This window comes from Grampus griseus (assembly GCF_964374135.1).
Source record: "Grampus griseus genome assembly, chromosome: 10".
NCBI classification, from domain to species: domain Eukaryota; kingdom Metazoa; phylum Chordata; class Mammalia; order Artiodactyla; family Delphinidae; genus Grampus; species Grampus griseus.
This window is the reverse complement of record NC_139004.1, coordinates 23,121,002-23,135,151: the sequence shown is the minus strand read 5'-3', so window position 1 is coordinate 23,135,151 and position 14,150 is coordinate 23,121,002. Positions and strand designations below refer to the sequence as shown.

The 14,150-nt window shown below is 50.6% G+C and overlaps 1 pseudogene across 1 annotated transcript in view; it reads left to right on the top strand.

The window, feature by feature from the left end:
* Positions 1-922: 922 nt before the first annotated feature.
* The window catches only part of LOC309829130 (MHC class I polypeptide-related sequence B-like), a 125,881-nt pseudogene continuing 112,653 nt past the window's right edge, over positions 923-14,150 (top strand). The window contains exons 1-4 of the transcript in view: positions 923-992; positions 1,440-1,525; positions 3,955-4,311; positions 4,543-4,829. The product of the transcript in view is annotated as an MHC class I polypeptide-related sequence B-like (transcript). The remainder of the gene's footprint in view (positions 993-1,439; positions 1,526-3,954; positions 4,312-4,542; positions 4,830-14,150) is intronic.

Sequence of the window (14,150 nt, the reverse complement as noted above, 5' to 3'; positions counted from 1 at the left end):
GGGGATCAGAAGGGACCAAGCTGGTGATGCTTAAAGAGAACTTGGGGGAGAGAGGCTGGTGTGCAGGGAGAGGGCTAGAGTTTGCCTGTACATCTGTTGGGTTTGAGGGGCAGATGGGCCCAGAGGCACAGTTGTCCTGAGGCAGGTTGGAAAGGGAGTTGGGAGAGGTTGGTGTTGGGGTCGATCATGGGGAGCCACCTCATTGGGCCTGAATCAAGAGGCTGCCTTGGGAGAGTGTGGACACCTATAGGCAGAGGCCACAGGAAAAGACACATGGCTCCGTCTTGGAGTCAGTGGGAGGAGAAGATTATAATGGTGGAAACATCTAGAAGAGTTTGAACTCTGGGGAAGAGTCCTTCATCTGGGCAAGTGGCTTCTGAGAGGCAGAGCTGCTGAAATCTGCAAATCTGGTCTCAGCGGACTGTTGCCAGTACCTCTGCTGTGCAAGGTGGAGGGAGGGGGTTATGGTAGAGAAGTTGTGCCTGAAGGAAGAAGCCCTGAAAGGCCGGAAACGTGGGGTGTCTCTGAAGCAGCCTTGTGAGACCTTCCCTGTCGCGGGCGGGGAGTCTTTTTGCAGAGGAGGGAGGCGGTGATCTGGGCGCTTCTGGTGGGGGGGCGCCCTAACTCTCTGCTGCTCAGAGCCTGTCCCTTCGGCATTTGTCTGCACTTACCCTCCGTCTCACCTTCCTGGGGATCCTAAGGCTTTTCTGGCCTCCAGGCTTTTCTAGGCAGCGGAAGCGGCCGGATGGCGGTCCCCGCTCGGAGGAGGGAGGACTGGGACGGGGACGGGGCGGGGGCGGGGCCAAGTTTTTAAAGCTCCGTGCGGGCCGTCTCCGCTGCCAGTGCGCCGCCGCTGCCCAGCTCAGTGCCGCCCGCTCGCCTGCTGTCCCGGGGCCTCTGGGAGGTTGACAAGGTCTGGGCCATGGCGCTACTCCTTGTCCTGCCGTTTCTAGCCAGTGCTGCCCTTTCTGTGCTCCCGGCTACCGCCGCTGGTGAGTGGCGTTCATTGAGGTCCTCAGCCGGGAGCCTGGGGCGGTTTCAAGGGTCCGGGTGGGATTCGGTGAGCGTCGCGGGGACCGTCTCACTTGCAGTGCAGCGGGGTGGGGAGTGGGGGCGGGGGAGTGGGGGGCGGGGTGAGGTCGGGGAGGGCCGGGAGTGGCTCGCGGCCTGTGGCCACCAAATAACGTTCCGGCTTTTCAGTCTCTTTCCGACTCCCACCCTCTGCTGCCCCTGCTGCACCCGCCCTCCCTGCTTTCCTCTTCCTCACACATCCGCGTCCTCCGACTGCCCTGGGTGGGAAGGCTGCCCCCAAGCCCGGGTTGCTCCCGTCAGAGGCGATCAAGGGCTCTTGGAGGTCCGACGCTCAGGCGGCCACTTCCCACCGGTGTGCGGGACGCCCTCTTAGGCCCCTGAGCGCTGTCCTCTCCTCCTGTTCTCAGCTCTGCCCTCTTCCCGTTTCTGGCCTCGGGAATCAGGGGGCTTCCAGGCAGGCAGCGCTCAAGGGCCTCAGGCCTTGGAGTTGAGGGTCTCTTTCTAGTGACTGGAGCTCTAGGAAGGGCCCAAGGGCCCTGAACCACACTTCCTACTGCTGTGGGCACCGTGGCCGATCCTGGCTTTCACTGAGGGAAGCGACAAAAAATGTTTTCCCATATTCAGATACAGGGAAGTTATTCTGTCTTATACATGAACTAAGTTGAATTTTGCACTAAGTAACTTGCCTCTTTGTGGCCTGTCAGACATACATTGTACATCTGCTTTAATTATTAAAGGAAAGGGCACATTAACCAGAAGTAAAGAATCTCCATGTTAAAAATAAAGATTAAATGCCCCTCTTCTTGGGACTCCAACGCTGGTTCACCTTTGATGATAAGACTCCCTTCCCAGGTGCCAAGGCCATACTGTATGTGCTGCACGTGTATGTGCTGCACGTGTATGTGCTGCAGCCCTGACTTGTTTAATGTTCTTTGTTCTGACAAGATATAAAAGCCTGTGCTGTGCTGAAAACCCTGCTGGGTTCAGGGCTAGTCCTTAGTTTGGCTCAAATAAAACTCTTTTCTATTCTTATTATAGATTGTTTATTGATTAATTTCATTGACAGAGTGAATCTGATGGCTTTGGGGCCTAGATTCTTCCTGTGGTTTCTATGGTCTCTACTCCCTCCTCCCTTACTTCCCCCCTCCCCCACTCATGTTCACTCTAATTTTCTGCTGTGCCCCTGTTCCCACCCCTGATTCTCTCCTTGCCTCCTCCCCTGCCATCTCTTGCGCCCCCTCAGGATTTGTCCTGCCCCTTCCTGCTGTCCCCTCCTCTCTACAGTTCTCTGATCCCTTCCTAGGGCGTCCTCACCCTCATCCCCTTTCCCACCACAGGTCCCTGTCTTCCCCTCATGGGTCTTGACCTGCAAGGACCAGACACCCGCATGGCTCCTACCACCCCCCAGCTTTCACTAACCTTACATTTCTGGGGATGACTTTTGCCCAGGGGGACTTCCCTCCCTCATCACTACCCTATTTTCATCACCAGGGGGAGCTCTGCTGCTAATGATAACTGGGCCTTGAGCACAGTGCACAGCCCCTGTGGGAGGACCTGTCCCTTGGTCTTGGCACCCATCCTCCTACCTCCGCCCCAGTGCAGGCACCTGCTCTTGGCCCTCGTTCAGTGTGGGCCTTTCCCCCAGCACTGCCCCTTCCCCACTCCTGCATCCTAAACCTCACCCTCTTGAGACCTCCACTCTCTAGGCCTCAGGTGCTGGACTCCACTTGCCCTGGTCCCTCTGCACCTACCCCTATGGCACCTTGCCCAGCTTCCACTCCTTGCCTGAGTGCCTGGGGCCATCACCACGTTCTCATCAATCACAAGCTTCCTCCCAGGAATCACCACGCCATCCTCACCCTCAACCAGAGCACCCCTCCTCTCCTGTCTTCACCCTAACCCAAGGTCCCCCAGAGTCACCCCTGAGGCATGCTCATCCCCTGCCCCCCAATCCACCCTCAACACTGTCTCCTCTGCAGCCCCTTGCCCTTCCTCCCTCCCCAATAGGAATACTACCCTTGGTCCAACTGCCCACCTCCTTGGCCTTCATCACCCTCTCTTAGGTTCACTGACCCCAGTGGGCTCTCACTACCTCAACCATGTGTCCAAAATCCTTGTTGATGCCACTTGGTCAGTTGGCCTTTCCCTACAGGGGGTCTTCCCCTAGCCCCGCCCTCCTGTGCTGCCTGCCTGACCCACACCCTCTGTGGAGGTGTGACCTGCCCCCAACCACTCCCACCATGCAGGTCCCTCCCAACGTGCACCTTGGCTTTTCAGTTCTATTTTCTCTTGCCAACCCTCCTTTTAATTCTCCATGACCCTTGGGCACATGGCACTGACTCAGGCCCCCAACACCCACCTCTCCCAGGGGACACTGGCAGGTCCAGCCACCTCCCCACCTGGGGCCTCACCATGCCTCTTGCACTCTGGGCCCAGACCCACTGCTTCACCTCCACCAGGGGTACTGGCCCACCTTCCACTCTCTTAGGGCCACAGCCCAGCCCCTCAGGGCCCTCTGCCTCGTGCCTCACCCTCCCTTGAGCCCACCTTGTCCATGATGAGCCTGCCCCACGGGCAGCAGCCCTCGCTCTCCATCTCACCTGACCCGCCTCTGACCAGGGATGCCTCTGATCCTGGGCCTGACACTGCCCCTCCCTCCCCTCTGACTCCACCTCCCCTCACCCTGGTCTTCCTGCCTCTCCCTTGCCCCCTGCAGGCCAGCCTCTCCCCTTGGCCTCCTGCCTGGACCCTTAGGGAGATGGTGCCTCCCTGTCCTGGCACTTGTCCTGCATGTTTGCCCATCTCCACCCCTCCCTCCACTCCTCAATTCCCCTCTCCTTCCCTTCTCTTTTTCTTCTTTCCCCTGTGTTGGAAAAATTCTCATTGTGGTCCCTTGTACATGTGCATGTTCTGCATCCTCAGTCCTGGAGCAGGTCAGGACAGCAGAACTTGTCTGGTAAACATTTGATGTGCACTTGTTTCCGGAAAGCTCTTTCATCTCTGGTTCCCCCTTCCCCAGGATCACACAGTCTTCATTACAACCTCACGGCGCTGTCCCGGGATGGATCTGTGCAGTCCAGCTTTTTCGCTGGGGGACACTTGGATGGCCAGGCCTTCCTGCACTATGACCGTGAGACAGGCAGGTAGAACCCCGGGGGCTGTGGGCAGAAGAGCTGGGAGCTGAGACGTGGGACACAGAGTCCAAGGACTTGACAGAGACGTGGAAGGACCTCAGAGAGCTTCTAGCAGAAATCCTGGCCCTGCAGGAGGAGAAAGGAGGTGAGAGTGGGGAGGGTCCGAGAGTGCTGGGAGGCCTTTCACTGGATTTGGGGGCAGGGGCCAGAGGATAGGGGTCTGTGAGTTCAGCAGGGGGGTGGCCATGACTCAGCAGCCCTGGGAAGACATGGAGGGGAGCAGGGAGGGGGCCCTCTGGCTGGAGTTTCTCACTTGGGTGTGAGGACAGAGGGACACGGGGACTGGAGGAGTCACTGCTGGTGGGGTGGGTTGCAGGTGTGAATTCCCTCCAGGAGATCTGGGCTGTGAAATCTGAGAAGACAACCACGCCTGGGGCTTCAGGTTTCGCTGCTATGATGGGGAGCTCCTCCTCTCCTGTCACCCAGAGACCCACGGATGTACAGCGCCCCAGTCCTTGGCTCGGAACTTGGCCATGGAAATGGAGAAGTCCTGAGACACAGATGGCTTTCAAAGCAAGTATTACCAGGCCCCCGTGCAGGGAGAGCTTTGTGGAAGACTGCGGGGCTATCTGGAATCCTGGACAGGCTTCAGGGAGAGAACAGGTACTAATCCTGGGCCAGGGCCCTTCCTCTCCCCCAGACCCCTAGAGCCTCCCCGCCGTGACTCTGCACATGGAGACCCTCCCTGTCCTCTGGGTACATATATGCTCTGCTGGCGTGGTGTCCTGCAATTTAATGCCATCCTGAAAGCCTCCTTCTACTGAAAGCTGTGCCTTATCCCCAACACACATCTCTTGGTCTTTGGAATACCTACGCCATGGTCCTTAAACCTGATTGCTTATAGAACCACCTGGGGAGTTTTTACTATCCATATGTCTAGGCCATGGCCAAAACCAACTGAATCAGTATCCCTTGGGTTGAACCTAGGGCTTCATATCTTTTGAAGCCCCCTCAGCGATTCCAAATGTGCAGGCAAGCTTTAGAGTCACTGGTCTAGCCCTGCTTGAAACCTCCCGGATGGAACCAAGTGTGCCCTGCCTTGAGCCCCATCTGACCATTTTATACTCCCCACATTAGAAAATGAGCCACTTTAGGATCAGGAACTGTGTTCATTTCATCTTTGTCTCCCTGCAAATGCTTTTTTTAAAGTTGTACTCTGCCTCTCATTAGTAACCATTCCACTAAGATCCTTTTCCCGTACTTTTCCTGTGGATGGAAATGTCATGCCTCGGGAAGTTTTAACAATTTCTTAGATTTCACATCATTTTTATTAATTAATTACTTTGACCATCATAATTTATTTAGCAGGTCAGGGATTGGGTCCTGTCCCATCTCAGAGAGCTTCTTTTCATTGCGAAAGGTCACAAGGGTAGTGAAAGTATAGAGGCAGATGGAACCCAGCTCTCCTGACAAGCCCTTTCCTCCAAGACCATCGTCCTTCGAAGACTTGATAGGTGTGGCAGCTCCAGCAAACTGTCTCATTCGAGTCGCAACCCCTCTCCCCCCAAAAAGACTTTTAATACTAATACTAATATGTTAGGTTTGTCTCACAGCATTTAGAGATGACTGCAATGAGAGATAAAGCCAACTACTCTTCGTGAGAGGTACGACTCCAGATTTGGGGTGCTCTCCCGGATTTGGGCGTGGCTGTCCCTCCCCCATCAAGCGTCGCAGCTAGTCTCTTGTACAAAGTATTTTCCCTGCACGCCACGCTGCCTCCAGCCTCTCTGCTCTGCCCTATAAACTACCTGTTCTCCCTCCACTCTCCCTTTTGTACCCCTGGACTCACCGGCACACTGGCATCTTTCTCTGCGCAGACCTCTCGCACTGCTGCTGGGTCCCGAAAGGAAACCGAAAGCAGCCTGCGCGGATGCTTGCCTAACCCGAGGCGCGGCCCCGCTGCACCCTCAGAAGATCAACCAACCCCTAACTCTGGTGTAAAGGAAATAGAAGTTGTTCGTGGATATAAAAGCAGAATAAAGGCTCTTATGGGCAGGTTGGGACAGGAGTGAGCTGCATGCAGGCTTCTGGTCCTCACACTGCTCGGCTATTACATCTGCAGGCTGCGAAAATGCAGACCTGCTTGGGTCCGCGGAAATTCCGAGTCGGTAGGTCTGACGAGAGATGTGGAATTGGATTTATTTTAAACCGCCCCTGGATTGATCCTGAGTTCGGAGCTGCTTCTTCCAGCCCACCCCGCTGCGGGGCCCACCGTTAGATTCTAGGATCTAAGTACACTTCTACAGCCTCGCGTCGCCCCCAGGAAGGAAAGCGCCCGCTGCGGAACTGGCCTTTAAATCCGGTCCTTCCTGCCCGAATGAAAAGCAGAGATCCAGAAAACAAAAACAAAAAACCACCGAGGTTCTGCCACGTTCAGGGAGGAAACTACTTTAGACCCAGTGTGACTTCCTTCAAAGACTGGGGTGACTGCCTGAAATGATACGATAACAGTGGAGCTGGGCAACGCTTCATCGTTTACAAAACGCCCGGGTGAGCATCGACTTGGGCGTCGGTACCAGACCGGTGGAGGTGAGTCAGGTGTGTTCGTGTGTTTGAATATGCAGGGGATAAGCCCTAAAGGAGAGAGTGGAAAAAGCAGGGAGGAAGGGAAGGGGGAAAGGGTTGAAGAAAGGAAAAGAGAAGAAAAAGGGAGAAAAAAGCTACGGGGAAATAAACTTTTAACGATGTACTTTTATGATTTCTAACGTTTATTTTTATTCTTTATCTAGTTCTGTCATTTATTCAAGGTTTGCTATAGCTGTTTGCTCTCTCTCTGAATGCATAAATAGACGGCTATTACTGTTATTGCCGAACCACTGGAGAGTAAGTTGCGCACAGCAGGACTCCTCACCTCCAGATGTGCAGCGTGTAGCTCTTAGCAACAAGAACAAGGTGTTTTGTTTGTTTTGCTTACCTAACCAAAGTGCAGGTTCCAAAGAGGATAATAGTTTAAAAATCAACTTTGAAGGGACATACTTTATATACAATTTAATGCTTCTATTTGAAATGCACAGCTGGTTTGAGTTTTGGCAATTTACGCGCCCATGTCACCATTACCACAGTAAAGATGTAGAACATTTCCACTGTCCCCAAAGAAAAGCCTTGCGACATAATTCCATGCAGCCAATATAAGGAGTAAGATAGATTTTACTGTATTGCTATGAAAAGATGTGCCCAACACACTTTTAAGCTTCTCTAAAAGCTAGAGAACGTACTGAATTATAATGCCACTAACACCACTTACAAAATATATATCTTATTTATTTTAAAATTTATTTTTATTTACTTGGTTGCACCAGGTCTTAGTTGCAGCATGCGAACTCTTAGTTGTGACATGTTGAATCTGGTTCCCTGACCAGGGATGGAACTCGGGCCTCCTGCATTGGGAGTTCGGAGTCTTACCCACTGGACCACCAGGGAAGTCCCCAAAATATATATTTTAAATAGATGAAACCCTGGAAGATTGCTCACCGAAGTTCTGACAGTGGTATCTCCAGGGAGTGAGATAATTCGTGGCTTAAAATTTATCTGAAATGTTGGAATCTTCTTTTAGTGTAAATTTGGATTTATATTGTGTAGGGGGTCAGGGAGTGAATATTTCCACTTAAAAATATCATGACACTAAGCCCCAAAGTCAATAAGTTGCAGATTTTTAAACACCAAAATGTTAACTAAAATCCAACACCAGAAACTGTATTTTGGGATAATCCTTCACATTTTCATAGCCCTGAATCTTTCAAAGTGCTTTGCAAAGGGATGTTTTTAGTGGAGTACACGGAATATAAACAAACATTTATGAGAGGCTCGGACTCTAATAAAAAGAAGCGCAAATCAGTGGGGACACAAGGGATCCTGTCACATTTATCCTCAACCCACGTTCCAAACCCGCGGTGCCATAGCGTCCTCCAGCCGAGAAAAGGTCGGGGCAAACCTTATTCCTCGAGCCTCGATTTGTCCTTGAGAAAAGATAAAGGCTTTCAGAGCGAGTCTGAGGAACAAGACACTGACTTCCTTTTTTTTTTTTTTTTGACACTGACTTTCTGATGTAAAGTTTCAAAAATGCTGGGCAATGGCAGTGTCTCCGTCAGAGCATCCAACCCATGTGGGCGATGCTCGCTCTGGCTCTCGGGTTTGCAGTGGCTCAAGGAGAGGATGCAGAGAAACTGAGAATTCCCTGGCAGTCCAGTGGTTAGGACTACAACCTCTCACTGCCGAGGGCCTGGGTTCAATCCCGGTGGGGGAAGTAAGATCCTGCAAGAAGCACGGTGCGGCCAAAAATGGAAGGAAGGAAGGAAGGGAGGGAGGGAGGGAGGGAGGGTTGGGATGGTGGCGGGGAGGCAAGGAAACTCAGACAATAACTGGAGAGGAAGAAAGCGTGGTAGGGAGGACCCAAAGCCTCCACACCCGTCCCTGCTCCCCTTCCTGTTGGCGTTGGAGGGGACAACGCAGTCCTGGGAGGCACAGCTGGTGCAGACACTTGGGTTGCTCCTAGCAATTTCTGATGAGCTTAAACTGGGAGGAGACTGTAACTTTTTTCCTTTGAAAAGCAGGCTCCTAAAATGGTACTGACAAAGTGGTTTGCAGGGCAGAAATAGAGACACAGATGTAGAGAACAAACGTATGGACACCAAGGGGGGAAAGTGGGGTGGGTGGTGGTGGGATGAATTGGGAGATTGGGATTGACATATATACACTAATATGTATAAAATAGATAACTAATAAGAACCTGCAGTATAAAAAATAAATGAAAAAAAATTCAATAAAAGAAAAGTAGGCACCTAATCTCCCACTCTGATGGGTTTACCAATTCATCCTGACGAAACACAAGAACAAAACAAAGTCAAATTCTGATCTTTCTGGCCAATAGAAGGTCTGCACTCTCCCCATTCCTCACTTGCTTTAGGACTCCACACAGTGAACTGCTGGGCTCCAGACCTGCTGCCCTCAGGCCAGCCCCCTCTCCTGCCAGACTCCGCCTCTCGTCCAGCTGCACTCGGCTTTGTCTCTACTCTCCTCATCCTTTTCCCTCCCCAGAACCATCCCTGAATATCTCTCACCCTTTTCAAAAGACTTCTCCTGGAGTACAAACTCCTCTGAACCGCAGGAAAAAAGAGAGGCAAAGACCACTGAGAGAAACTCTGAAGGGCACCTGTGGCTCCGCCTCTAGACATCCCATACCACCCCCTCCAGCTCTCTCTCTGTGTAAATCTCGGGTACCCAAGTTGGGAACCACTGGTGTAAATGGAGAGTCAAAATTTAGGAAACCTTCCCACCTTGGCACTACATTCAAGACTTTGGTGTTATGGTCACATGTGCCTTTATTTCTGGATATGGGACAATGGCACTCATCAGATCAGCAGACTGCAAACACCCCCCCCCCCAAAAAAAAGGCTTAAAGCACTCTGCATTCGGGAGGAGGGTGAGATGCGGTGACCCTGTGACTCCAAGTCTACAGGTCACTCCTACACAAAGGGATACTGAAAAGCGGTGCAGGACAGTCCATTCCCTCCAGGGACTGGTCAGGGAAGTCAGAGCCACTGAGGGTGGATGTCAAATTCCCTCAAAGAAATATCATTGCAAGGAAACCTTTGTCACACTTTTAAGCCCACACAAATGCTCAAATAGAACCAACATCAGAAAACCAAAATCCTAGTTCAGATGACACCACTGAAGTTGGCTCTAAGGCTTTGTGGGACCCGTTAGGTAGAAAGAACAACTCTATTTAGGGCTATAGCTCAATAGCCCCTACATCTTGGGGCCCCCAGAAAGGACACTATCTCTTCAGCAGCACACAGTGAGGTCATTTCTGAGAAAAACTGTAAAATCTTCTTGAATTCCTGAGGTTCTTACATTTACTCAATGACTTTGTAGATGTTGATTTAATCTTTGAACATCTTGGAATTAATCTGCTTTACTCTAAGTATAGAACCGGAAGCAGGAAACAAGGGACTGACCCTGAGCTATGGCCCCACCCCGTGGCTCTTTTAGGCAATAATCATAAGAGATTTTGAGCCAGTGAAATCCATGACTAGGTAAACAGTAAACTCTCCATTTCAACAAATGTTTCAGATATTCCAGCTTGCCTAGTAATGTTCTAACTTGAACCCAGTCTCAACATTTAAAATTTATATTTTTATATTGCTTTTTAAATAATTCATGTATATTACACTGAGTTTGTTGCAGTAAGCCACGTGGAATCAAGTGTGGAATTAAGATAAGTAAATAAATGTGTGGTTCTTCATTGACTTACTGCTCACGCCATCTTTAAAATGTATCAACATTAAATCCAGTCACTTCTCACAGCTCTACTGCTTCCATCCTAGAACTGTCCTCCCCACAATAGTAAACAGGCTAGCCTTCCAGGTGGGCTCCCTGCTGGCTCTCATGTCCTGCTGTCTGTTACCCACGTAACAGATGACATGAATTTTTAAACTGTGAGTTAGACCACATCCTCACCACCACATCCCACAGAACACTGCAGCGTCTTCCTTTCGTAGGCAGAATGAAATCCCAGTCCCTCACCACTGCCTACAAGCTCCTCATGACAGGGACCCTCTGGCCACCCTGGCCTCAGCCCACCACTGGCAGCCCGGCTCACTCATCTACTCACATGGGCCTCTGACACTGCCCAGTCCTGTCCCAGGGCTCCTGTCCCTGCTGTGACTCCCCAAGTGCACCTCCTCCCCAGAGACTTACATGGGTGCTCCCTCCTCCATTCAGGTCCAGTGTCCCAAGGTCAAGTCCTCAGAAACATCATGTCCAACAAACTCTTTGAGATATTTGCCCTGCCATTGCCACCACCAATCTTCTAGCCCAGCCATATTTTTCTCCAGAGCAATTATCACTGATAGCAGAATAATTGCTTTTGTCATCTGTATCACTGAAATATATGTTCTTTAAAACAGGAACCTTGTCTACTTGTCACCACTTGTATCTCTAGCATGTAGAACAGTCCCAGTACCTAGTAGGGGCTCAGTAAATATGGGTTGAATATAAGCTGGCATAGTGGTTTTGAAAAGCAATTTGAAAACATGTATGACAAGCCTTAAAAATGTTCATACCGGGCTTCCCTGGTGGCGCAGTGGTTGAGAGTCCGCCTGCCGATGCAGGGGACACAGGTTTGTGCCCCGGTCCGGGAAGATCCCACATCCCGCGGAGCGGCTGGGCCCATGGGCCATGGCCGCTGAGCCTGTGGGTCCGGAGCCTGTGCTCCACAGCAGGAGAGGCCACAATAGTGAGAGGCCCACGTACCGCAAAAAAAAAAAAAAAAAAAAAAACTTCATACCATTTGACCCAGTAATTTCTATTCAACAAATCTATGATTTTAAAATAAAATATAGAAGGATATTTAGGTGTAAGAATTTTATTTTTTTAAATTTTTGGCCATGCCAGGTGGCTTGCAGGATCACGGTTCCCCGACCAGGGATTGAACCTGGGCCTCTGCAGTGAGAGCTCCAAATCCTAACCACCAGACCACTAGGGAACTCCCTAAGCATAAGAATATGAATCAGGGACTTCTTTGGTGGCGCAGTGGTTAAGAATCTGCCTGCCAATGCAGGGGACATGGGTTCTATCCCTGGTCCGGGAAGATCCCACATGCCATGGAGCAGCTAAGCCTGTGCACCACAACTACTGAGCCTGAGCTCTAGAGCCCACGAGCCACAACTATTGAAGCCCTTGCGCCAGAGCCCCCATGCTCTGCAACAAGAGAAGCCACCACAACAAGAAGCCTGTGCACTGCAACAAAGAATAGCCCCTGCTTGCCACAACTAGAGAAAGCCCGCGCTCAGCAACAAAGACCCAACGCAGCCATAAATAAATAAATAAATAAATAAAGACTAGGTGCTTTCACTGCTGTGGCCTGAGTACGATCCCTAGTCAGGGAACTAAGACCTTACAAGCCTCACAGCGTGGCCTAAAATAAAAAGAATATTAATCAGATTTTATTTGTAATGGTAAAAAATGATACAGAATAGCAGGTATATCCTTTTTTTTTTTTTGGAGATAGTATACAGCTGGTAAAAGCAGTGTTTAAGGAGAGTTTGTAATATCATATATAAAGTTGCTTACTGATAATAATGTTTTCAAAAACAAGATTCAAAATAATTCATAATGTATGACTACAGCTAACTACAGCTATGCAGTCCTGTATGGACAGACACATGAATACATGGGAAACAGCTGGTGGGAACTAAGGGCCTGTCAAAGGGCTCACCATGATCCTCCCAGTGGAGACACCAGATGGTTTCCCATCTTTCTGCTTCTATACATTTTTTTTTTTTTTTTGCGGTACACAGGCCTCTCATCGCTGCAGCCTCTCCTGTTGCGGAGCACAGGCTCCGGACGCGCAGGCTCAGCGGCCATGGCTCACGGGCCCAGCCGCTCCGTGGCATGTGGGATCTTCCCGGACTGGGGTATGAACCACGTCCCCTGCATCGGCAGGTGGACCCTCAACCACTGCGCCACCAGGGAAGCCCTATACATTTTTATATGTTGTCTGTGACTGAGCAAGCTTTACTTTTTTAATAGGATAAAGTACTTATTATGAAGTATTAAAACGTGCAAAATGAAATTTTAATGAAAAAGTCCAAGTCTCCTTTCCCAACTCAGCTTGAAGCAACATCTCTCCTTTGGACTCCACAGGGCAGAAATCCCTACTGATGGTCCTCCAGAGGGAAGAAATGAACTCTTCCTCCACAATCCTTGATCCATTCTTGGGTTTGGGAGTTGGCTGAGCAATAAAGCAACACTAAGAATACCATCAATTATAGATTACTGATTGTTATGTAATTTTAATCTCACCACACCTGAGAAAGTAGCATGGATTCTTTCATCTTCACAGCTTGAGAATCTGAGTCCCTGATGTACTGAATGTGTGGCCTGGATTCTCCAAAAAACATTGGCCTTGAAACTTAAATGACACTGGACCTCCTGGGAAGCCCACCTGGGCACCACCTGGGTGACAGACGAGTGGGTCACTCTGTCACTGAGTGTGGGTCCTAGCATTTCTGGAGCTGTCTGTAGTTTTTCTCCTGAAGACTCCTACACATGCTAAAACGAAGTTTTCCCTCCCCTCTTCCCACATCAAGCAGGCTTCTATTTACAGATGTAAAGATAACTTCCCTAATGTTACGACCAACAAGTGCTCTCCCCCCCACAACCCCAAGTGACTGATCCCAACTGGATAATCTAAATTTCACTGAACTTACCCTCAGGGTTGCCGTTGAGCGTGTGGATCCAAGACACAAGTTATCTGGAGATTGGGGCTTGGCTGATGTGGAAAGCAGCCCTGAAAGGTAATGTTCTACTAGATGGGCTTTGGAGAGGGGAAGGAAATGCCTGGTGAGAGGAGAAGACAGATGAGAAGATTCCAAAAGCAAACCTCAGTGAGCTCTGTGTTCCAACTAAAGGGTTTGGAAAATCTCCCAGCCATTCTTGGCTTGTAGTTTCCTGTTTCAATTCCCTATGTCTATGAGAGACCATATCGGATAAACCAGACCTCACCTGACTGACCCTGGAACCCCACTCCCACCACGGTGATCCAGTGTTTGATTGCCTTGGGGTCACAGGAATGGCAGACAGACAGGTAGGGACCAGACGTGGAGGTCAGAGAGGGTGATCCAGAGGCAGTGCTCTATGCTCAGCACCTGGGGCTGCTGCAGTCCCCCAGACTGGCTCCTATACCCTCAGGGCCTTCCTCACTCCTCAGCACGTTGACCTCCAGGCCTTCCTCCACCATACCTTGGCGGTTTGGGCCTATGATGTGACAGAGGGGCTCTGATCACACTTTCTGATCCAAAGATAGGGTGACATAGTCTGACAGGCATGGGCAAACTTGAAGGATAACAGAATGGGCCAATAATGAGAGCCCTGAAGTGTTGGTAAATGGCTTCAATCAGATGTCCTAGGTGAAACTCCAAAGTG